This window comes from Zootermopsis nevadensis, unplaced genomic scaffold (assembly GCF_977971745.1).
Source record: "Zootermopsis nevadensis isolate Lab colony 2312 unplaced genomic scaffold, Znev_1.0 Znev_ptg000002l, whole genome shotgun sequence".
Lineage (NCBI taxonomy): Eukaryota > Metazoa > Arthropoda > Insecta > Blattodea > Termopsidae > Zootermopsis > Zootermopsis nevadensis.
In genome coordinates, this window is record NW_028259134.1 from 2,976,949 (window position 1) to 3,003,460 (window position 26,512).

General features: G+C 37.2%; 1 long non-coding RNA gene across 1 annotated transcript in view; it reads right to left on the minus strand.

Annotated features, from left to right (window-relative positions):
• The window catches only part of LOC110828391 (uncharacterized), a 271,154-nt gene that overhangs the window by 235,895 nt on the left and 8,747 nt on the right, over positions 1-26,512 (minus strand). The window lies entirely within an intron of this gene.

The following is a 26,512-nucleotide window of genomic DNA, read 5'->3' on the forward strand; positions in this document are numbered from 1 at the left end:
AGTGGAAAGCCGCATATTCTTAGCTAATATACGGTACGGCTTTTGGGTACGATCGGGCTCCTCAACTTCGTACAGAATTCTACGAAAATCCAAAATTACAAATATATACGTTTATATCTGCATAGAAATGCGTACATTGGATTATTTCAAAAATAATTCTCAGTGTGATATTTGGAGCAAAGGAGAATAAGTCACCTCATGATATACTGATAAACTTGAACCCAGATATCACTTCCCAAAACTCGACAGGAGCTGTTACAATACAAGAGAATTCAGTTTATTTTTATTTTGTTCATAAAGCGATAGTTGACTCCTATTGGTAAAAAGTTGTAGCGCTTAGCGATGAGTCATGCAGTTCCACCCGGGAGCCGGAAAGTGACAGTTGTGTTAAACTTTAAATAAACTCACTGCAGTACACAAGACAGATTTCGTGATTTAAACACGTCACCTAGTGCTGCTAGGATTGAGATATCTTGAAGCATATGTTTCATTAACATACAGCTACGACATGAGAGTTAAAGAATTCATAGAGAAATCTAAGTGAGCAAATTCTTTGAAATCGTTCACATGAAAAAACGAGGGTAGCCGGAGAATAAGAAGACAAATCCTGTGGAAGTGAATTATAATGATTATAAGTGGGCAGAAATACTTTAATATTAGCAATGCATAACATTACATTTCACTTCAAATATGTCTTACATGATACGTTTGGTAGATCTTAGTTATCTCTATATAGCCTTCTTCAAAGGTAAAGCGACAAGGACTTCAAACTGACCACTCACATTCATCTAGAACCTAGATGAAGCTCTATGTGGTGCCTGGGGACAGGGTTACTTATATTCTAGGTAGACGTAAATTTTCTGAAAGTCAAAATAAGACATAGTCTTAGTAGTTGATGAGCCCGACGGTAATTCTCCTCTGGCCGGGTATGTTTATGCAGACTTATAGTAGCCTCATTTATAAATTATTTCCGTCCAAATCTTCTCTTTAAAAACATTGACAGGAGGAAATTGTATGCACTGCATTCCAGCCGGAGCAACAACACACCACAAGGGGAAACATCTGGTAATGAATGTGTGGTCAATGTACAAGTTTCATTCCAACCCTCTTCCTTCTTCGACCTCGTGAATATTTGAACCCATAGAAAGATCTTAGCTCGTCTGTTCGTGACTATCTTAATAATGCTGTATCGACTGCTGAGGTTAATTAGCGCCGAATATGGGTATAGAATGACCGTACAAAGTAAATTGGAGGAATTTGTGAAGAAAGTGGTCGATTAATTAGATGAGTTTGTTACAGGAGTGATGTGTCTTACTTTAAGATACTGTGCCCTCAGAAATGATACCTCAAGTTTAAGATCTGGTTCGTATCGTCTGAATAGCAGCCAGCAGGTCAGCATGGAACACACAGCGAGGTCAGGTAGTTACACGTTTTAATTGATAAGGATTTAGAAAGATTAATTTAGACAAATCCAAGGCTAGAGATAACTACGATAAAGTGTATGGGAACACTATTTAACAACGAATATCAGCATGTATTTTATGTAGTTGTTAGTTTTGTGGTGACAACACTGACTTTGTGCTATCACCACACGAACACTTTTACCAAATCTAGCCACTGGATATAAACATCTGACAGGTCCATCTGCTACCCATTCTCAAAAGCAACTTTCCCAAGAATCATCTTAATATTATCGCTTCGTCTCCTTCCCGATCTTCCAAGTGGTCATTTGCCAGTAGGTTTCTGCGTTGAAATTGGGTACGCATTTCATGTCAACTGCTTTCTAGCTGCTTACATAAGCCACCATAGCCTAATATAATTTTTAATACTAACAACACTTTCAATTCTGTGTAAGTAACATTTGTATTTTGGGATGTTGTGGATTGTAGTCTAGTAGAAATTAGCCTAGGTTTCAGAGACGATTTTTACATCCATCATCAGAGCGAATCGCAACTCTTTCCTAAGTTCAAATATTCTATCTCACCATTTTGTTCCGAAATACCTTTGCCATATGCTGTTTCTTTAAGGTGAAAGATTTAGTTTCAGTCCATAAAATCAAAATTATAGACTTAATTGTGAATGTATTTTTTATTCAAGTTCTGAGTTTGGAGATAAAAATATAAATTTTTAACTAATAAAGAATTCAAGTAATACTCTAATTTAGTACTTCGTAATGAATATCATTCTGATTAATATTTCACGCAAGGACACATTCAAGAAATCTCATATAATTGTTTATCAATCAAACCTCTTCGGATTTCGTGAGTCATCATGTTGCAGGCCTACCGGCAGATTTGTATCTTACCCTTCCACTATAAACATTACCGTCTCTCTTGTGGTTGTGAAAGACTACTGGGCGTAGGGAGAACGGAAGATGCTGGACCACTGGTTAATTGGAAAGTGGTCAGCTGTGGTACATTACGGATTGACTGGCAACTGCCGGTCTCATGTGTGTAAAGCTGACGCAATGGACGAGGGTCGAGAGTGTCTCGAAATTTCTCGTTCTGAGTGCCAGAATAACGAATTATATCGGCAAGATAAGTAAGAATTTAACCACATACATTGTCTATGAAAGTAGTACTTAACTGAATGAAAGAAATAGCTATAAAAATTACACAATACAAACGTGCACAGTAGTAACAAGAGAACAGAAACAGGCCTGTATTATAAAATTTATGTAGATTTAGGCAACATCCTACATGCAATTAAAGTAACAAGATATATTTACAAATGCTGTACCCCTGATATAAGAAAAAATATTAAATGTGACACAAAAGTCAGTTATACATTGTGTCGATATTCCTGTATTTCACTGGAAACGTTCCGAAGAATCTTAATCAGTGAATCATTTAAAAATTAAAAAAAAAACATCCAGATTTTATATTAATATAAATTTAGTGAGAATAGCGGTGGGAATTGTGAGAATTGTACTGCATTTTCTGCGGTCCTTATAAGTTAATACGAAAACAAATTAAGAGTTCAGAAATACACGTTATCTCACGCTAAAAAAATACGCTTATATTTTTAAAGGTCTTTGATCTACTGTTATATTTGTATTAAAGCAAACTAGGACTGTAATAACGCGTGCACAGTACAAGCAATTTATAACAAGTCCACTTACCTATTTCATTTGGGTGAAATCAGAATAAAAAATACAATGGACGAGAATGCAAACTGTGTATTTGGGTACGGATTACACATTTTCATTTTTCAATACGTTTTGTAGCATATTTCGATTAGGATCGATAACTGTCTGTGCAATGTGCAGTTTAATTTGCTAGTTTCATTGTTTTGGGGATTGGCTATATTATGCCCTACAGAAATATATGTTTACTATTCATCCAGCTATACACCCACTCACCCACATATTTTTCCTTTCAGCCAATCATATAATCACATACGTTCCCACTCACCCAACCCCCATCAGAAATTCACCCATGTATCCATTCACTAACATAACCTAACCTAACCTAATTCATCGAACCATCTACCCAGACATCTATTTGTCATACATTTACAATTCTTTACTTCCATCTAAAATTCATTATTGCTGTTTGTGAAATACGAAACTTTATTAAATTTTGTGTTCATAACCGTATTTGTATTCTTTGTTACAGAGGATATTAATTTTTAATCCCAACTAATGTTTCTTACGAGAAATTTGCTCTTGAATTTTCTTTTAGAGTAGCCGATCCCTTAAGCTATCCTAACACAAAGACACACACAAATATTACATAAATGCATACATTCAGAAAATACAATGGCTAACAAATTTTCCGCATGAAATCCAACTGAATCTCACTCCATGCCCTATACATTCTCTTAAATATAACCTCCCTACACTCACTCCTGTTTCCATCCCCAACCCTTACACACCAGTAGTTCCTGCTAGTACCACTAAACTGCCTTTTTCTTTTCATCATCAAATAAATTTTGTTTACATTACTAATTACATCTTCGTCATTGAATGAATCTTAATTATTTGTAATTTGCCGGAAAGGAAAATGCAATTATTCTAGAAGGGTTAAAAGCAATGCGCATCAGACCAACTGAGCAAATGTTTAAAGCCCTCATCCTCCAACCAACTGGTTCTCTGCCATGTAAAGCTACATTAACGTTTGTATAAAGTTCTAATTTTCCGACGCAATCATCTGCACAATGCATTGTGAACAGCTCAAGCTAATCTCCCCGACCATACACACGTCTTCAAATACCAGTAAACTCCCACTTAACAGCAGGTTCAACACTAAACAAATCTTTACCCGCATCACGGATTAGACTCTCGGCTTGTTCCAATTCTTACAGAGGCGGATCTTAAATACACTTCCTTCAATTTTTTTAAACACGTCCTTACTTCGACTTCAACAATAAACATAGCAAAACAAACCAAAACGGCAGAAGTTCACGTGGTAGTCAGTAGACGGCAGTAGCGTCTTTACATTCCACGGAGCAGAATTATTAAACCCGAAAGTGAACGAACTTACTAACAAGAACCCTAATATGGACTAACCTGAGTTCAAAGTTTTCGCGGCGGTGAACACGAATATGGCTGTCTTCTGGGTTGTACCGTCGTGCAGTCTGGTGGAAGTTTACCAAAGTTTACCAAAGTTTTAGGGGTCCCTGCTGCCTCCATTATCAGGGCGACAAGTGACATAGACATCTTCGTACTAACCGCCGTGAGAATTTTACAGGGTATTCTATATGCAGTCATTTATATGTTGACATAAACCACATCTGGAGAAGATTGATTTTATACGATCCTATAAACTGATCTTCAGCGCATGATAACGGAACTGAGGCTTCCAATCCAGATCGGAAAATTAGTTTTATTGAAGTTTTCCTGTGTTGTCACGTGATGATAGTGGAGGTGTAAACGTCCAATCAGCAGTGAGTGGCGCGGGAGTTTCTAAATAACGATTCAGAAATCCTCTGAGGCGCTGTTCTGAATCGGCCCCAAGAATAATTTCTTCGCATGAGGAACCGTGTTCTTGCTAATTACGTATTCTGCCAGACGTGTTTATTACTTCCAGATGCATCACTCAACTTTCTGGGAGCTTCATTACTTTTATATCGGAAGGGGAAAAAATACATAAAGTATTAATACGTCTCTGAATACGTAATGAAAAGCATTGTTTTTTAACCACTGCTATGTGACACATACTAGGTTACTTCATAAAACATACAAAACTTCTGTTTCGTTTAGGTGTGAAATTTGATTTCTCATACTAAGATAAAAGCGCTGAGATTATCTGGGCCGAAGTAATAAAATTATATAACGAAAAGCATTATAATTTATATTATGTCTACTGGAAGCTTAAATAAAGGCGAATGATACGGGGAGGATATAACGCAATTAGACAGATGAAAATGCTTGCAAAATTTTAGTAATAAATCTAAAAAAAACACAGGAAAAAATTAATTTAAAATAAATATGAAGTGAGTGTATGAATTGGATATACATTCCTCAGGATCGAGTCCAATGGTGGGCTTTTATGAATACGGCATAAATATAAAATATTTTCGTGCTAATTCACGGAATTACTGTAGTTCATTGAGTGACTCCACTATACAGGATCGTCCTTCAGCAACGCAAGACAAATAATTCTCCTTAGGCTATTAGTCGACCTTGTTTTTTTTTAATTTATGGGATGCAATTACAGTTTCAGTCTGCGTCCTGTATCATACATCTTCTCTCTTCAAAAGAATAAACATTCATGTCACGAGAGAGTTTCGAACCCCTTACCCTAATATTGATCGATCTAGGACAGGTCGTAGCCACATGTATAGACGATGGACTTCTGGATTGTGGTAAATATAAGGTCATTAAACAGAAGGCAAGACGCACAGAGTTAAGAGTGAAAAGTTCTAATCAAGATAACCCCAGAAATAACAAGAAAAATTTGTCTGTGGTATGAACGCGAACAAGGCGAAGTATTTCAGCAAGAGTTGAATATATACGCTATTTTATTCACGAATGGTCAGGAAAACTTACGTGACATTGTAATGCTTAGAACTTTAGACTTGAAGGAATGGTACATTTGGGCCCTTAACCAAACACACACACACACACGCACGCACGTTCAGTAGCAAATCCAGGATTTAGCGCATGTTTCAATGCCCTGGATACACAATCTTATATCATAGTGGCTGCTAGACGACGTCATTTTCCCAACACATTGTGGATGAAAGTGACAAAGAAACGAACATAAAAACTGAAATATTGCGAAAATTACAACGAAAGAAAAAATAAGCAGAAAGGAAGAGAAAAAGTGGATAATGGAAAGGAGTATCTGGACCGACTTGCAGCAGGAAAGAGGTCTTATAGAACCTACGCAAATGAAACACATAAATTTCTGACGCGAAATGAAAGCAAAATGGAAGGAATGAGAGAAGAGGAGGAAGGTAGTGGTACAAATATCAATGCCATCTCGTAGCAAAAGAATAAAGTTTTTCATCATCTGAAGAAAATAAAACTTGTGCTATTTTTATAAAGTAATGATAATGATTAAAGATGACCAGTTATGGTTTCGATTATTCCGACTAACACGTCCAATTAAACAATGGGAGAGTAAACAGTCACGTGGATTATGTCATACTCTAGTTTCATTGGAAGTTACTGTACAATCAGTGTGTATGCCTTCACATAAAACTGTAAGACATTTTTTATTTCGAATTTCTTCCATTTTATTCCTCTCAACCCCTGTCTTCTCCCACTCCTCTTTTTCTCCATTTGTTCGGGAGAAATTGGAATAAGAGGAGATATTTTTCTCTGGGTCTTACAGCAAGGAGCAATATTCTTTTTTTTTTTTTTTCGATTACAAAATACCAAGCAAAATGTTCCTGTATGTTTCATCCACGATTAAGCTTCGTCACTTATACGAATGATGTACTTTTTATTCAAAACGTTTTGGTAAGAATAATTTGATAGGAAGCCTTTCATGTCACCACAGTGTTACAGGTGGGTCAGTAGGCGATCTGATCTCAAACGTTTCTTCTCCCGAACAAATATTTATTATTCTGACAAGTTTCTAAAGCAATCTTATTTGAAGTGGCACAGTTAAAGTTTCAATTATTCAAATTTTTAATATTATTATCGACAAGCGTAAATGCAGCAAGATTCATCAATTACCAAGCTACCTGCCTTTGCCAACTATTTATTCTTATAAATCGTAATCGAAATATGTGTTTTACAATATTTAAAAATGTAGAACACACCGCCTGATAGGCGTTTTATAAAAATATAACTCAAATTTCACTGGTAAACAACGAGAGAGTTTCGGAATTTTACCTTCTAGCAAATATTCCAAGATGAGAAAAATCATTGATTTTTTATGAGAACACACGGCTTCGAGTAGAATCGGTGTTCAACTGCAAATCGATACGAGACGCAGGAAAGTGTCCAAACAACGTATGATGTTGCCTAATGGGGGAGTATTAAGGTCATTTAATATTTATGCACACCAAGATACAAGATTCTTTCGTGAGATAATTTATATTAAACTGAAATATAACAAAGCAATAAATATCTACATACTTTCTAGTCTTTCCTAGGTTCGCATTTTTCTAAGCAATCACATAGAATTACGTATCTTTCTGAAGGGTAGTCTATCCTCTGCACGTGTTCCACACGTGTTACTGTGACACAATTCATCCCTCAGATCAGTACACTTATCACCTCATAGCCCCTACTTTGCATTTTACTGACCAACCCGCACTACACTACCCAGCATATCATAAGTTTTCCCTCATCCTCTACCAGGCTTATCACTAGACAGTCGTTTGCAAAGAATTATGAATATCATGGGTTTTCTGTTGCACAGTTAACGCTAGGGAAAAGAACGGAGTATATGAACCATACGTGAACTTTGTAATGGTGGGCTATACTGTATCTGTCAACCTAACATTCTCATAACTTAAATGTAGCAAATTTAAAAAAAAGATAAAGAATATTCTCATAGCGTAAAAATCGGTGACTTTCACTCTGTTACTGATCCTGGATTTTCATTTCCAGAATTCTATCCTATATGCAGCGTCAGCAGATTGAATTAGATGTTTGTTGTATCAAATCACGGCTTCGGACATTTCCGAAAGACATCAGTGGCGTCACAGTCCGAGGACTCCCCACACATTAAATTAAGTGGGCAGAAAAGGATGTCGATTCTCGCACAAAGTGTCAGATTTTAACCAAATTAGGGTGTGTCAATAAATTTTAGTTACACTTTGCAATGTCAAGTTTCATGAAAATCTGTTCAGCTGTTGTGGAGTCGTTAGGTTCGGATAGACAGGCACATGGAGAGTCTCTCACGTACAATTTTGAAGCTTCTACTCGTTTAATTTTAATAGTTTAGTTTAGAATATATTACCAGAATTTACTGTTTTATAAGTTTTTTCGCTTAGTACATAAGGTTAATTCTCTCAGGGACTCCCGAGGTACCTGAGCTACCCAGTGCCTGGGGGTATAGCTGGGCCACCCTGTCTCCAGGGTATATAAATTCGGGGACCTGGCCTTCCAGGTTGGGGTTTGGACGTGGGGCCGACAACCTCACCCTGGAAAGAGCAATTCTGTTGAGAATTCCAGAAGTGTGATTTGGGGCGGTCAAGGCCTGTAATAGGCTGTAGAACCCGTGATGATGACACAAGGTTAACAACTATCAGCATACTACCACGCTTCCCCTACATCGTTCATATATTTCGAGTTAATTTGGAATGGGACACGTAAAATTTGTCAAAAACTTTTGTTCCTTTGTGTCGTTACATTCTTGATCACGCTTTGATGTAATAAATATTGTACACACACGAATATATGTAGAGTTATGTAAAGTTGTATGTTTAGTTTTCTTAAGTTTGGTTACTAATGCATTTATACATGAAATAAAGTATCTTCAAAATCAAATATAAATAAATAACTTCATTGAATCAACCGGATAAAATATATACTCCTGATAACAGGTCACCTTCCAAAATCCTATCTACTTGTCTGTTCTGTCGCCTCGTCCACACAGCTTATGAAATCCAAAGTTCAATTACCTTTTTCACAAGAGCCCAAAATTGGACCACACCCTGATCACCTCACCCTTACATCGTAAATATTTAAAATCTGTTTTGAATTTATCCTACAATACTGCATAGGCCTCGTCTCTAAACTTTTTTTTAAAAAAAATTAATGAATGCTAAATGACCCGCCCACCCCACAATCGTTAATTTGATCACCATAATAATATTTGGTGAAGAGTACAGATTATGAAGTTCCTGTGACAAATAGCTTTAGCAGTACGTTGTCAAGCCGCGGCCACTTTAGACAGGTTGAAGTTTCGCCAACATCCCCACTCCCGCCCCCACCACTGCCGCCCCCCGTATATCACGTGGCTTGTTCTCCAGTACACGATTTTTACTATCACGCAATTTTTTGTGTCCTTACTGCATCCCAATTTATTCCACACATCGCCGAATACGTGCCAGATCACGCATCCCAAAGCCCTATTACATTACTACTCCGGTCTCTGTAACACGGACCATGTGTTCAAGATGATAAGATACGTCACCTAGCCAGAATAAAAAAGTGTCAACCAAAGCGGAACATGGCGGCTCTCTACAGAACAGCGACCTACAGGCTCTTCGAAAATTTTAGCAAGTTAACTTCAGTCATTTATGTATCTCCATCTAAGGCTGAGAGGAAGAACGCATGGAACTTTACCTCCTCATTATCATACTCCATACGTCTTCAGGGATAACTTCACCTTAAACCTTCAACTATCACCGCGTTCTATAAACTTTCCCAAGGACTCATGGATTTTGTTTCTGAAAATAAGATTGTTAGGCATCGTAAACTGGGAAGGATCGGTTGCGAAGTGGTCGTAGCCAATTTATTTCAAATAACTCTTGACGTCTGTCTGATGTAATATTCTACAACTTTGGATAATGACATCTGAGGTCCATCCGAGATATGTGCCGTGTGTTTACAAGTCACTCTCGTTACAGCTGTTCGACCTTGTTCTTATGTTTTACTGCATCTGCTTTATTTATTTTTTATTTATTTAGTGTTCTGTCTGACGACAGGTCCATATGAACAGGATCCTTCCATCCTTTTCTCGGACTGGGACCTGTTCATATACGTTCTTGGCAGATGATCCAGAAGCGGTTTGCCATTGCCTTCTTCTGTGTGTGAATGGAATAACTGTTGGGATGCCACGGAGGAAAACTCCGTGTTGCCTAGACCACGGCCTTGCCCAACACAAGTTATAAATTCGGGCACCGCCGGGAATCGAACTCGAGACCCCAGGATTACAAGGCCAGCGTTCTATCCGCTAGACCACCTCATCTTATTATTATTTAGTGTTCTGTCTGACAACAGGTCCATTTTACTGTCATGTAAACCCGGCTGTTGAAAGATATATTTATGTTTGCGTTAACTTTATTTTTTATTTGGTCTCAGACCTTAATCGACAGTTAGAATGAGTTATCGATGACTCAGGTAAATCAACATAAACATTCAAACTTTCGATTTTGATAAATAAGGAACAAACCAGAGTCATTCTTTCTACTAACGACGTCATGGCTGAGTGGAGCTGTACCTCCAGTAGCCATACTTCCGAACTGCACGGTGCTAATTTAAGCACCATGAACATATTATCCCTTTTCTTAGAATTATGCTGTTGTCATCAACGAAAGGACGCAGAACGAAAGGACGCGATCGCCATCGGTACCTTAGGTCACTTATACACTAAATGTTGCAAGTATCGTTATCACCACCGTGTAATAAGTACAGGAGCTCCCATCAATTAGCAAGTTGGCATCATTTGTTGCAGGACCGTGATGTTGGGTGACTGATAATTCCAGTCTCTCTCTCTCTCTCTCTCTCTCTCTCTCTCTTTCTCTTTCCAACCTGCACCCAAACTCGACCGGACAACCATCCATCTCCTGAACCTGCCTACGCATTACCGTGTATACGAAGAATGAATGACACATACATTCTGAGTACCAACGAAACGGGGGCATTTCTGCACTACTTTGCCTCTCACTCACGAATATATGCGACTTGTCCTTACTTGCGAATTTAAGCGAAGTTCTTGATGTCATTATTCTTGGTTTTGGCGCTGAGTAGATCCGTTGGTAGATACCAGTGTTTCAGATAAACTACCGTTTCCATCTTCAGGAATAAAATAGCGAGACTCAGGAAATTACAGCTTGACCGGCGAGTATACACGGCCTCAAAACAAAGAACACGATAATCATGATCATTATCCCCAGAGCCGTGAGAACCCCAAATCTTAAACGAAATTGGTTAGAGAAAGATTTTTTGATCCTAAGTGAGATGGAATTTGAATTGAAGGATAAAATGTAAAAAAAGAATACGTGATACATACAACAAAGCTTCTTTTGTCACGAAATTTTCCGTCTTTTGCAAAAACCTGAAGTTTCTTTGCCGTATTGACGGTAAACCGGAAAATACAGAAACTAGGTGAGAGGGAGTGGACAGGGCGTTCTTTGACGGACTTTTGTGAAAGTGATAATAAGCCTTCCGTTTTCATACAAGAATAAAATTCTTAAGTAATTAAACTACTACGATTCTAAGTACAACTGTATTATACAGGTTTAATTTAGTTAAAACACAGCTACTCGACTAGTTCTTTTGTCGTGAGCAAATATTTTCTTCAATCCACTAGAGAAACGTTCTTATTGCGTTATGTTTCCACCGTATTTACAAAATAATCCTCAAGATTTACTTCCAGTGTTATAATTTTTCACAGCTGATATACGGTATATTCCTTTTCAAACTGTGAGATTTTGCTCTAGATTATGTACATATTTAACATTAGTTTTTGGAATTCTTCCTATTAAATTTTGGGTATCAGATATATCAAGTGAAATTAAAGGTTTAATGTATATGATTTCTAACTCGCGTGATTTGTTCACATTACTAGACAAGAGAGCCAACGAAAAACATTTATTTCGCCTATCACGTTTCATGGACTAAGTAAACATTTTTAACTTAAGATTCTTTGCATATAATTAAACTGCATTTAATCCGCAGGTAAGAAAAACTCGAAATAATACATGATCGTCATATTTTCTTCCTTTAATTAAAGAGTTTTCCCAAATGAAATTTTGCTATATTCTATCGGTCATTTATCTCACGTTCATTACTTTCTGGGACAAACGAGTTTTCGACACAGGATAATTATATTCCTTACTATTACGTATTGAAGGCCAAGTGCCTCTGTTGTTGCTTACAGCACAGCTCTACAGGTTGGCCGGTTCCATTCGACAGTCACTTAGCATTCAAGATGGCGACAGTAAGGATCCCAGTCTGCAATAAAGCCTACATCCACAAGATGTAATCACATAGGAACACGTTCTACTCTTGTACTGAATAGCAATAAAAGCCTGACATTTTCTGTACTGTGAATGTTAACAGATATAATTATACTGAATAAGACACAAATTTCATTGAATAAAATGCTAATGAGCAGTAAAAACATTATAAATCAAAAAATTTAATTGTATTTCGCGCTAATCAATCACAGCGTCAACGTTACTTGAGGCTGAAAAGTTTGGTTCGAATCCTATATGATGTTTTGTTGTGTCCGGCATTTTCTGCGTTTGGTTGTCTGCTGAAAGAGGCCTTTCGATGGATCAATCCCCCGCCGAAGGAGATTAGACGACTGTCTTAATATCAATATTGAGTTTCGCAGTCGAGAGAGACTATGGGGCCTGAACAATTAAGACGAAAAATAATTAATGAGAAAGATATAAATTATGAGTTGAATACCATGAACACATTATTTTGTGCTTTGAGGAAATTTTATGACTATCAATTTCGTTTCTCAAACGCAGTGTTCCGTTACAGGGTACAATTAATTTTGCGAAATAACTTAACACAGGCCTAAATGTTGACTTGCTATAATTTAATATCATTCGAACATTTTATTTAAAGATAAAGCGTGTGTTCCAGTATATTTCGGCATCAAAAAACCTCCGAAGTTTACATATCGTTGAAAGAAAGCAGAGGTTTATCAGTTGCAGTAAAAGTGAAAGGACTAGAAGGGAAACGTTTCTAGCCTAATTGAAGTTATTACCGATGAATTTGCCTGAAGGGACTCAGTAAATACCAATATATATTAATCAGGTTAGTCGTTGCACAGCTGAAATTTGAACGGAATACTTCACTCTGCTTTGGGAGTAATGCATGAGTTTGTTTCACTTTTCCACGTTTATAATTATTGAACTAGGACGGAAATTTTTTGTGAATTGAGTATGGATAGTGTTCACTAGTTGTCTGAGCAAAGAAAATTATTTACATGAATTTCTGAAATGAAGTTCGAGTCTTTTGTTTCGATTATTCTTTCCTTTGTCTCAATCGATGTCATAACGATAAAAGTGCTAGCTTATTAAAAACAGGCACAATTTTAATAAACCTATCACTCAAAATGACTACTGAAATTAAGAGACTAGACGCATGCCATGAACGGTACGCTAGAGTCAGAGCTTGTCAAATGCTGACTAATTTCATGGCTGATAATTAAGAAATTGGTCGATCAATCTTTACGTAAATTACTGTAGGTTTTGTGGGTTCGTATTTGAATGACGTCAAATTTTCTGTTTCCCACACTGAACTACGATGAATTTACATTTCTTTTTCTACGTAGTAATAAAATATAATCATTCTCAACTTGTGTGGACAACATTTTACAATTCTGCTTCAAAAATAATATAATAACTTTTTAACTAATTATTATTTCAGTGAAACAGTGTTAACATAACGTTGTTCGTCAATTATAGTAGTGTTGTGGGCTCCGATGTATTGTTAAACGTTTTCGATTGTTTGTTTATGTGGTAATAAAAAGTCTGTCTGGAGACTGTCTAATGCTGGTTCTTGTAAAGAGTACAAGTGGACAAATGTCTAGAAGGAAATGAGATAAATTATTTCACCACATTAACATCAAAAATCCTGAAGGGCATAAGAACTTGGACTACGAATTAAGTACTGAAGATTCACATTTTTCCAGAGCTTGATGTCTAAGCAATAAACTATCCAAATTTATTTATTTTTATTATGACAATTAATTTGTATATAATGGAATTTTTTTAATTAACCAATTATAAGAATAGAAATACAAATTTCACTGCGTTTCGGAGTCAGGTTATAGTTTCGTCTTGAGGTAAAAAATTTAAATAGCCAACTCTGTGGAACCCATCACACAGAGCTGATCTTCATCAGTGTGGGATTACAAACAGTAAAAACTGTAATGTTGTGTAAAAAAACAATTACTTCTGCACCTGGCATGTTGTAGAATATAATCGAAGCAGCCTTACCAGCCACACCTTTGACAGATTATTGCCCATGAAGAAATGATTGCAATTCCTTTTTAAAGCTTATCCATTTTGTTTGCATCTATGGTCATTGATGAAGACTGGCTTTGTGGTACGGGCACCACAAAGTAGGTGCCATTTTTAGTTTCGTGCCTGAAGTGAGAGACATAGCACGCTCCAAAAATAGTCTGTTTTTGGACTATTTTTAATGTGTGTCATATTTGGTGTAATTTAAATAATATAAAAAGGATAATTTATATATATATATTTAGATCAAATGTGCTGTCTCACGTACTAAATTAGGGAGACTATTTCAAAACGTGGTTGTCTATTGGCCATTTACCTAACTTGTGACCTGTACTGTACCTGAACGAGTCGAAGCATCCTGTTGTATACGTTGCAGTGCTATTGCCATACGGGAAACGTCCGATGGCCATAAAGTCAAAAGGTCATTACGGGGCTTCAACTGCAATTACTTATTGGCAGTTCAATTTAAATGCAGCGCTGAATTTCCACACCTGCCACATGACCGGCAGCGAAACAGCTGACATCGCCGTAATATCTGCTAATTCTGCTATGTTTATTCTGTTTGGTGGTACGATCCCGCGTTTTATTTTACTTCTTAACTTACGTGTTAGCTGTTTCTGCCTGTTCCGTTCCAGTTTCGATTTTGACGGATTCCATATATGGAGGATCAGACAATATCAAGTTAAAAGCAGTACACCCTGGACGCATAATGCGGGCGAAATTCAAAATCACTGTTCCAGTGCACGTCAAACCTCAATTTGCGTCCATCTAACAAAGAAACCGCAAGTAAGCAAATGCAAATATTCTAACAAAATATCTCAGGAATGTCCGGTCTACGTATTTCAAGCAGGAATTTGATAAGTGTGCAATTTAGGGCATGAAATGACAGGGAACTTTGCGATTTGAACACGTCATCTAATACTGTTGAAATAGGAGAACGCAAACAGAATTTTGATGGGGAATCCTAGCTTTTAGATTTGGACAAGTCACATACTTTCGTTAAAATAGGAGAACCTATACAGTTGCGATGGAGACAAGAAATTTTGGTGGGGAAACCTACTGGAGAAATCAGTGAAAGAACGAATACAAGAACATAATGGCAGCATCAATGTGAATATTAGAGAAGATATCTGGGAGAAGGAGGTGGAATTAGTCCAAGGACCACATAAAATACATAGTTCTGGTGCAAGCTATATTGAGCCTTCGGAGTTATTTAATTAGTAAGATAATCAATTAGGTACTAAATTAGTTTGTGAGCAAGTCAGTTTGTAACCAAATGTCTTCGGTTCAAACATGTCCGTGAATATGACAAAAATCTCTGTGAATTACCTATATTGGTAAGAGAAATAGGACACAGAAGGGCAATAGCCATCTCTAAGTGTACGTTTACAGTCCTTGAGTAACAGACAGCCCTTCAACATCGCAATAAATTTCCCGCTTTTGGTAGACTCTGAATTTTCATTATTATTGTTCACAAGAACTCACCACAAGCCTCTCACCTGAGCTAAATGAATCTAGGGCACAGATGAAAATCATATTTAGTTTTTGATTCATTTTACTTTTACTATACCATCTACGACTTTGTCTTATTTCCTTCTTGCCTTGACAATTTGCGACTAAATTTCTCCACACTTTTCACACTACGTGCTGCATGGACTGCCCAACTAATTATGAAGCACCTTTTTATGCAATTTTTTTCGTTCAGAATAACTCCGTCTTGTATCAATGTGTTACGCTGTAATTTAAGTGTACAGGACCGCTTTTAATGTGGCAGTGAGCGTACCCCGTCAACCCTTCAGCCCCAGTGTTCTGTGCAAACATTCATATTGACAATATTTATGTTCTGATATTCTCAAGTAGACGGGTAATAATGACAGGGAGAAGCAATGGATTTGCATATGATTAAAAACTTTTTATATACCCGATTCTACTTTCCTTCCATAAATCTCCCCCCTCCATGTTTAGTGCACGGGCTAAATATTACTCACGGCTACAATTCCTGAAATATCTCCTCAGTGGCTACTATTTGAGCTGCAAATCTCGGCTCGAAACAATCTCATTCTACCATCGAGAAAAAATGAAATAAGAAATACGTGAGGCATATCATTATGACTACAGATTGTTCTGTAATGTAATGTACTTAATTCTGGGGTCAGATTCTCGCTATCAGCATGAGACAAACAGACGCGACACGAAATATAAACAAATATAACCAAGCGAAAACACTGGAATACACAAATAAAGTTCGTATCGTGCTTAAGATTAGAAACAAAGAGTCCTTGCATTTAGAATCCGATAACTTAAGTAGCCGAGAGAAAAAATTTCAAGCTCATTACTGATAAAATTAAGCAGGGAATTATATGAGTACTTTGTAGTCCTGGCTTAATATGATTAGGGTTTATCAAAATCTAGGCGGTTGATGCTGTTGGGTGAAGAATGTATATAGAACCTTTAGGAGATCAGTAAGCAGTACAAGTTTTACTTGAAAAACCTTCAATGAAAATATTTGGGACAAATAAGCGTAGGCTTGAAGTTAATACAAAACGTATTTTAAATACAGATAAGTTACAAGATGTGAAATTGTGCATAGGATTAAAGTGAATTTCTCCTGGAAGCCACGCCACATCGATGCTCTGACACTCCCAGTCGTGAACACTACGGAGATTGTGACAGTTCGAACCTCTGAGGAGGAAAAGCCCTCAGTATTCAGTGTATTATCCTGTATTTTTGTACGGTGATAATTCTTCTAAACACAGTTAATATGTAATAGCAATATTATTGAACGTGAACAGTTACAACCCCAGCATCATAGAACAGAGTAGTTAATTTTAATGCTGGTAGTAATTCGTCTTGTTGACAAATTTTCTTTCCTTCTATGGAATAAAGGTAAAAAATTGTGTTGATCCCAAACCAGTTTATTACAATCAAAAACCTGACACCTTATTTCTACCAGATTCACCATAATTTTGTCTTCTAATCTCCACCTAGGTCTACAAAGTGGTCTCTTCGTTAGACGTTTTCGAGTTAAAATCTTCCATAAATTTCGTACCTGCCCGTGCGTACTTAACTCCCCTAAAAACTTAACGGTACTTTATTTGATTAACGTTATTATTACATCAAGTTTTTCCGAGTCTATCCAGCTAAAGTTTTAAATATTAATTCTTATTCGTAAATCACACATAGCCAAAGACGGTTTATTTTAATATTTTCACTACCTTGTCCAGTCCTCTGTCTGTCTTTCGGAAAGGAATCCACAGTAGGCCAATTGGCAATTTCTTGGTGGGAGGAGGAGTTTGGATCGCTAGTGATATCACACCTTGACGTCTAACAACTGAAAGGGCGAAGAAGGATTTATATCGTCTCGTTTTTCTTCATGCGAGGGCGAAAGCAATTTAAAACAAAAAGGAAGACTTCCAACACGCTAAGCATCAATCCATCATCGAGATCATGATTTAACTTAGGCAGCGCTTGTAATGCATCTGACACAAACAGAGCTAGGAATCTGGCAGCCATTAACCACCTTAGAGCCTAGATCTTATCTGTCCAACAGCTTGCACTTTGCTGGGATTATTTCCTTGTTAACATGACCTAAGCATCATCCTGCGTTGAGTTCTGATATAAACAGGACTTAATTTGGAACAACACACTACGATAACACAGCACCTAATCGTGCCGGCATGGGACTCTGGTCCACACGTTGTACTCCACAGATTCACCAAAAACCAATTAAATAGGAAGGAGATGGCTGTTTTCTGGGTTGTTACGTCGTGTAGTCTGGTAGAAGTTTACAGACGTTTCAGTGGTCCTTGCTTCCTCCGTCCTCTGAAACGTCGATAAACTTCTACCAGACGGCACAACAACCCAGAAAACAGCCATCTTCAGACTCACCGCCGTGGAAACAGCAAATCCTACACCAATTAAATGCTTTGCTATTTAATGATGCTTATTCAGCTGCATATGATATGTCTACTTATGGAAAAAGAATTTAAAAAAGATTTCAAAGAAGAAGTCGTTGGCAGTTTTAACCCACTGGACGCAAAGAGAAACATTAAAAAAAAAGATTCAGGATAGCCGACGTCCGCCCGAGATGCGAACCAGTAACCTTTAGAATGTGAGGCCTGACCACAATACAATAGGAAAGCAATATGCCTAAGCCAAATAGCTTCAAAAAGGCAAAGATTATTTTATAATTATACAAAACTATTTAAAATAAACAGAGTTGCTTTTTTAGTTATTTTATTTGGGCCAGGGACAAAGTTCAAGAAGAGAACTTAGTTTGAACATGTTTGAGAACAGGGTGATTTGAGAAAATGAGGGTAAGAGAAGGGATAAAGTACAGAGAGTGTTGCATGTTGACGACAATTATTGTTCACTCACAATACGGGGAGGTTAGAAACAAAAGAAAATTCTCCGAAATCACAAAGAAAAGAATTTGGACAATCTTGGCATAGAAGGCAAGATAATACTAACATGTACCTTAAATAAAAACGATGTAAGGTTCATGACTGTATTCAGCTCACTCTGTATGGTGTCCAGTGGTGAATTATTGTGAAAACTGCAAAGAATGTTTGGTACCAAAAATGTGAAGTTTTTCATGAAAAGCTACGCGATTATGAACATCTCAAGTGGGGCTTTGCTGCACGAAGCTGGTCGTATTTTAGCAATATTCTTTCGTAAAACGCATTACGTTTTACAATACTACAATACCAAGATATTTTACATCAAATAAGAATTTGTCAGTTTTGTAAGTTCAGTGACGTAATATTAAAAAGTTCCTTAGGCCTATAATGCTTTAAACAGAGATACGACATAGCCTGGCAGTTACGTCGCCATACGAACATTGACAGGTAGAAATATGGTTTCCCGTCTTCATTACTTCTTCTTTCAAGATCCGCTTGGCCTTTAGACGCCACCGGAGAAAATTGATGTAACTATGCTGAGAAGCGATCACTCAAAACCATCGCCCAACACAGAGACGCAAATACGTCATTAGTTTCGTAAGCACTCGCTGTGTTATTAGGGTTCCGAAGGATATCGTATTTAACCTATCACTACATATAATTCATGAAGTTTCAATTATTTATCACTTACAGTTAACAATACATATTATTTCGCAGGGAATATTTATATTTTCTTCAATATCTTAGCCAAATTTTCATAATTTTTAAAAAGCAGAAACTCTGGAAAATAACTTCAGCTAAAAGCAATTTTTGTGTCAAGTTCAACAAATAAGTAGGTCTACTGTCACTTTTTCTTTACCGAAAACTAATAAAATGGCTGTGGTATTGACACGTCATAAACGTACCTATTAATTATGTATAAAACTTTATTTTATATATCACAACATACAAACATGACGGCTGTGGGTAACTAAGAGAGTGATGTTGAGTTTTTAATATTGCATAACCTAACCGTTACGCTCTGAAAAAGTAAGTTGAACTAGAAATAAAAAAAATTACACTACAATTGAATAAAATTTTTGGATATTATCCATCGTCTAGTAAATATAAAACGTAAAACGACGTTTCGGAGATGGGACTCTATCTCCGTCTTCAGGTTCCTACACAGTTGGGCCCACTAGATAGAGCTAATCCCTATCTCCGGACGAATATCCAAAAATTTTATTCAATTGACTCTTCACCATCGTCAAGAAGTTTTAGATTTGAAATTACACTACGTCTCAGAATCATACGTTTTGAGAGCCCTCTTGTGATCAATTAAAATAGTGAGAGTTTGTAAATGAGTTGGTTAACAATGAAAAATACTCACGCGTCCTAACGAGACGTAACCTATTATTTCAAATCAGCATACACTCCACTTGCAAAGCATTTGTCCAAATCTGTCAGCTAACTCATTATAGACCAATACAAACCGAGTTTATGTTACATAAGACAATGGACAGAGTAAAGCTGGTTCTTAAAAAGGGACCGAAAAGTGAGAATATCAGTCAACAAAGTAGTAACTGAACCTAATCCTTCGGACAACTGGAACAGTTTTTAGAGTGGAAAAAGCTAAACCGAAATTATTGGACCAAACCGAACACCACTGACGACGAGATACGTTACGAGAACTGCGTACTGACGTAAGTGATACGATGGGAATAAAGAAAGCCTAGTTAAATGTGAAGATGCGATATCCCATCTACTGTTAAACGACAGTCAAATGTCAGGGCCAAAGAATCAAAGGGCACCAGCTTCTGTGTTGCTCAACGCAGCGTGCGGGTGAAGAACTGATAGTGCGCGCATGACTGTCATATCTACAGGCCTAAACTTAGTCACCGGTTCTGAACAGGTGGCGCCACAATTATATTTTCTAACACATCGTTCGTTTTAAGTCGAGAAGAATGAGATGGACGAGGCATGTGGCACGCATGGATGAGACAAGAGGTGTGCACCGGGTATTGGTTGGGGAGCCCGAGGGGTAGAGACCGCTGGGGAGACCTAGACGTAGATGGGAGGATAATCTCAGGCGGGATCTATGGGAGATAGGAGTTGAAGGAGACTGGATTTTGTTGACCCAGGACAGGGTCCGGTGGAGGGCTTTGGTTAATTCGGTGATGAACCTTAAGGATCTGTAAGCCATCTGGTTGGTTGGGTCCACTATTTGGGAAGCCTGAGGGGAAGAAACCTATGGGGAGACCTAGACGTAGATGGGAGGATATCAGGCGGGAGATAGGAGCTGAAGGAGACTAGATTTTGGTGCACCAGGACAAGGTCCCGTGGAGGGCATTGGTGAATTCGGTGATGAACCTTAAGGATCTGTAAGATATCTAGTTAGTTTAATACATGTTTCTTCCTTATCAGAATAAGTCGTAAGAGCTACGTCGTCTTGAACTGCGTATTCGATAGTTATGAATGACACATGTTTATATTTACTACGTCTCTCTGCTTCTGTCTTCTTCCCAACCAATCACAAATGTCGATTACATTTGTAAAAGAAGTGAATTTCAGTTTGGTATGTATCGAAGCACTATTAAATTATCAGTACAACGGAACTCAAATCAAATACTACAGAGATTATAGAAACGAAAATTAGACATATTCATCATTCATTATTTATCGTCGATGTTATTAATTGTATTTTAAGCGTCTCTCAATACTATGTATATATCTTCAAATATATAAAAATTCTATATGAACCTGTTTGCTGAAGTTAATGCAGTCGGAGAACTTAACAATATCAGATAAAAGTCACGTAAACTGTCCAAGACACCACTAAAAGGGTTAGTCTAAAATTAGACGCACAGAAATCTAGGAATATCTTCATGTCTGGTCATCAGAATGTAGGACACAACGACAACACGTGTATACAGAGAGAAGCAAATCTTTTTGAAAACGTTCCAATTTTAAAATACGTAGTTGGCTCAGCAGTAACAAATGAAAACTGCATTCTTGTGACCTAGTAATACCAGGCGCATGTCTAAAGTTCACGGCCTACGACTCAAAAGAATTAAGAAACCTAAAGGTACAACGGCATTACATTCACATTCATAGTTCCGGACCTTGACGGAAATGGGAATTTTACGTTCTCTGAAAAGTCTGAAAGCTAATCACAAGAACACAATAACATTATCCGAACATAGAAATAAGGTTTTATACAAACTGCTCTAAAAACCTGAAGATTAATAAGCCTCATCGCTCAGAATGTATACAGATTGAATAGCGAGATCCACTTGTTGGAGAAATATTGTACAGTGTTTCAAAACAAGATTGGACCAGCTTCTGTCCAACTGAAATTTCATTTCGGTTGATACATTAGAGTACTGCATTACCGCCTTCTTCATGATATTCATAAATAAATAAAAACTATAACGCCCCTGTTACAAACTAAACTAGAAAAAATCACCCTTCTTGTCCGGAGGTTTTCCCGGCCGGATGTTCAATGCAAAACGTAAGCTTTCGGGAGCTAATCGTTTCCAACCAATATGGCCACCAGAACCTCCTCCTCGTCATCTCCTTTCCTCAATCACATGTTCCTCTCACACTGTCCACCAGTCAGTATCGTCGAATTTATTTTCTTTCTTATCTAAGGCGAGCCAGTCGAATGCCCCCACGACCCCAGAAAGACCTATCATCCCATACGGCTGGGTCTCCCAAGTTTCCCCTTTCCTTCAGGCTGCATATTAACATCTTACATGGGTCTCTCTTCTTTTCCATCCGTGTTAAATATCAGAGGCCTTCTTGAGCAGCTACTAGGCTCTCAACTGACATAAAACTTCCCCACAGTTCATCCCAACGTTCATTCCCATGTACACAACAGCCTCTCACTAGGCTTTGTCCGGAACCATTTTAGTCCAATCTTAATCCTCAAGCCTTATTTCTTTAACATCCATTTTAAAACTAGCCTCCCATCTACTACATTTTGCAAGTGGACCCCCACACTTCGATTTTCCGACTACGATATATATTCATTAAAATATAATATAATTTTGAAAGGAATTACATGAAATTCAAGGTAATACTTATCAACCTCACATTCCTACAATTGCATACGAAAGTCGCTTAAATCCTTGAAGCTTTTTGAAGCTATTTATAATTTAAATTCCAGACATATTTATACTACCTAAGTCAAATTTATTACGATAATAAAATCAAGGAGGCTGTGATGGGCGAGGCATGTTGCACGAATGGGAGAGATCATAAATAAGCACACATTTTGGTAGGAAATCCTGAAAGAAAGAGACCTCTCTGAAGGTAAAGACGTAGATGAAAACAAAGGATTTTAAAGAAGAAAGGTGTGAGGGTGTGAACGGGATTAGTCTGGCTGAAGACGAGGACCGATGTGAACACGACAATGAATTTACGAATCCCGTAAAAGACGGGGGATTCGATCAGCTGAGCGACTGTCAACTATTAAAAAATAATATTCTTCAGTTACAGTTCGATAACTAGAACAGAGCAAATTTGTGATTTAAAGCTTCGTTTATAGACTACTCTTTCATTCCTCCTCCTTCCTAATACCTTCTTTCGATGCCAGACATGTATTCCACACGTAGACAACCATTCATTGAATAAAATTGATCTTATTCGACTGCAGTAACATGTTTGAACCAAACTAATCATCACCAGGCCCTTTATCTGTATGACTCAGCTATAAAATCCGTCTAAATATTAATTCGACCAGTGGATATGTTACCTTCTTCAGTTATTGACTCGTTCCTTGTACGTGTCTTTTCTTATTTCGCCTTTGTTTACGTGTCTTTTTCCTTCATTCCTTTACTCTCGCACATAAACATTATCGTCCAGTACCTTACTGTGTATATGAAGGCAAACATTGTCACTGCTGAACTGTGACATGGGAAATGATGATCCAGACTTGCTTACAAGATTCTTACGCCACTTTAACTGCATCTTTGAGGAAGTATTTTACGACTCAGACCAGCAGCGAAGAGGGGAACTTGCTGAACGTGTGAACGACCTTACCGCAGGTGATAGCAGCAACGTGTTAACATGTCCGCGCGTCTGTCTGTCTGTCTGACTTCTCCTGCTTCTCCGCTGACACACAGAGTTTGTATTTTATTTTATTTTAAAAGAAATAACGTGGTCAGTAGTACGAAGCTGTCCCAGCCTCAGGCTCACAGAATATTTCACGACCCAACAGCCTTGTTTTGTGAAAATAAAACCTTAAACTACAGTGACAAGATCTTTAATTTAGAAACATTTAAGATCAATATTATATCCTATGTGAAACACGCCTTAATATGTCTTTCCCAATTAACTATTCCATAGAAACGAATCATTTTGGAGTATATCAAATTTAAAATTTATTGACGATGGTGAAGAGTCAATTGAATAAAAATTTCCTTGGATATTATCCATCGTCTAATAAATATAAAACATAAAACGACGTTTCGGAGATGGGACTCTATCTCCGTCTTCAGGTTCCTACACAGTTGGGCCCACTAGATAGAGCTAATCCCTATCTCCGGACCTAGATTAGCTCTATCTAGTGGGCCCAACTGTGTAGGAACCTGAAGACGGAGATAGAGTCCCATCTCCGAAACGTCGTTTTACGTTTTATATTTACTAGACGATGGATAATATCCAAGGAAATTTTTATTCAATTGACCATTTTTGAGTAGCTTATTTCCCTGAATCTTATATAGCCCTAAGGTTCATTTCCCTGCTCCTATTTACGACAACTCGCCAACGATCACTATCATCAGCCAGATAAATCCAATCCACAGCCTATTTTCGTACTATTCATAATAACGTTATCCTTCCATTTACGACCACGTCTTTCAAATAATCTCTTTCCTTCGGGATTTTTAACCGAAATGTTCCACGCATTTCCATTCGCTATGTTAAAAATACAATAGAAAGCAAAGCTTTTCATTTTTTTCCTTAATAACTTTTGCATTTTTTAGATTTTTCTCGTTTAATTAAGACTCTTCCGTAAATAACAACATTTTATACTCGTATATAACAATACGGTCACAATACAACTTTCATAATTTGAAATTCGCCCACGGCTTTTCATGTAATTGGCATTATCAGATGACTGGTACAAGACTTGTTCCTGTTACTTCCAGGTCACTCTAGGGCAGCGTTTCTCAATCTATGGTACGCGTACCATTGGTGATACGCGAGCCTATGTTAAGTGATAAGCGAACTAAGCAAGAAAATCAAAATATATTACTAACATAAATAAGTTTTCCCTGAACGCATTTGGTCAGTGGTAAATTTAATGTATTAAATTAAAATTAGTGGTACGCTGTAAGCAAAACTATCCTGAGGTAAAACTATCTTATGAGATAAAATGATTCAAAATATGCCTGTTGCTAAAAAATTTTTATTTGTTTAATTATTTTAAACTTGAAATGCAAAGAGTAGGCGTATGTACTGCTGGCCATATATAGCACAAAAATTTGTCAAATTTACGTTAAATTAGCTTTATTATACCTGTATGACATATGAAGAAGAGAAGTTATATTAATTTTATGGCATAATATTTGGTACCAGAAAATGGTTAACTATCTGCCAAAGAACCATATTAATGTTATCCTCCCACCTCATTGACGATGTCTCAAGTAACCGCTTCCAAAGAGGCTCCCTCTCAAAATTTTGTGTGCATTTACCTTCCCCTCTTAGCAATTTGCCCAGCTTGCTACAATCTCCTGGATTTCACTATCATAACAATACTTGATAACCTATGTAGACCTAAGCCTAATATCCTAAATTTCTCGCTTATCATCCGTACTTGCAGATATTTTAACACTTTAAAGTAAACTGATAAGTTTATACACCACTTGCTTAATTGTTCAATGTTTCTTCCATGGTTCTCAGTGCGTAGGGACGACATTTCCTTAATCAACTTTAAAAACGTTATTTTTCTAAAGGTGAAATTTTTGGTTTTTTTGCAACAAGGACTGAATTCTTAAATGCTATTTAGAAGAGCTGTGGCTTAAGAGGATTAATACGTTCTTTCCTTAAATAAAGAGATTAGATTTTACACCCTTCAAAATTGAATGAAGTCACTTCTTTTTCAGCTGAGGAGAAACCAAATTAATAAATCATATTGATCTTCGTGTTTGCTTTCATAACCTCTTAAGAAAAGCATTTGAAGCCAAAAGGCTGAGGTCACTTCCACAACAGTAACTGATTCAAGTTTAGTTATATTTGGTTAGAATATCAGCCTGAATTCAGGTATTTTGGTTTAGGTTTCGTATAGTTTTTTGAGCCCCCCAAAAAAGATTTAGAATTTTTCCTGGCCGGTTCCTCTCGCCTCATAATTCATAATTCCCAGTGTACACTAACACACATTTCTGTTATATTAAAAGACGAAACACATTTTCAGAGACGTCCCATAACAGTGCTGTTGCCAGCAGCGTAGCCTTACTTCCACGTGTCAGGTGTTGACACGTTGTGTTCGAGGTAATTATTTTTATACAAATTGGAATTCGGTTTCGAGTTCTGAATTATAACCGCACAAACACAAAACAACAAATGTTAGGTAGCATCTTCGTCCAATAAATGTAACCAGAACATTCGTAGCTATGGAAACGGTGACAGATAAATGGCTCCATTTACATTTATCATCGGGTAAACATGGTTCACTACAAGAATAGATTTCTTCGAACCCGTCGTTGCATAAAAACATGTTAGTCTGAAGGTAATAATGTAAATTTAAATTTGGGAGCCACTCGGTTTAATAGTAGCTGGATTATCGATATCCT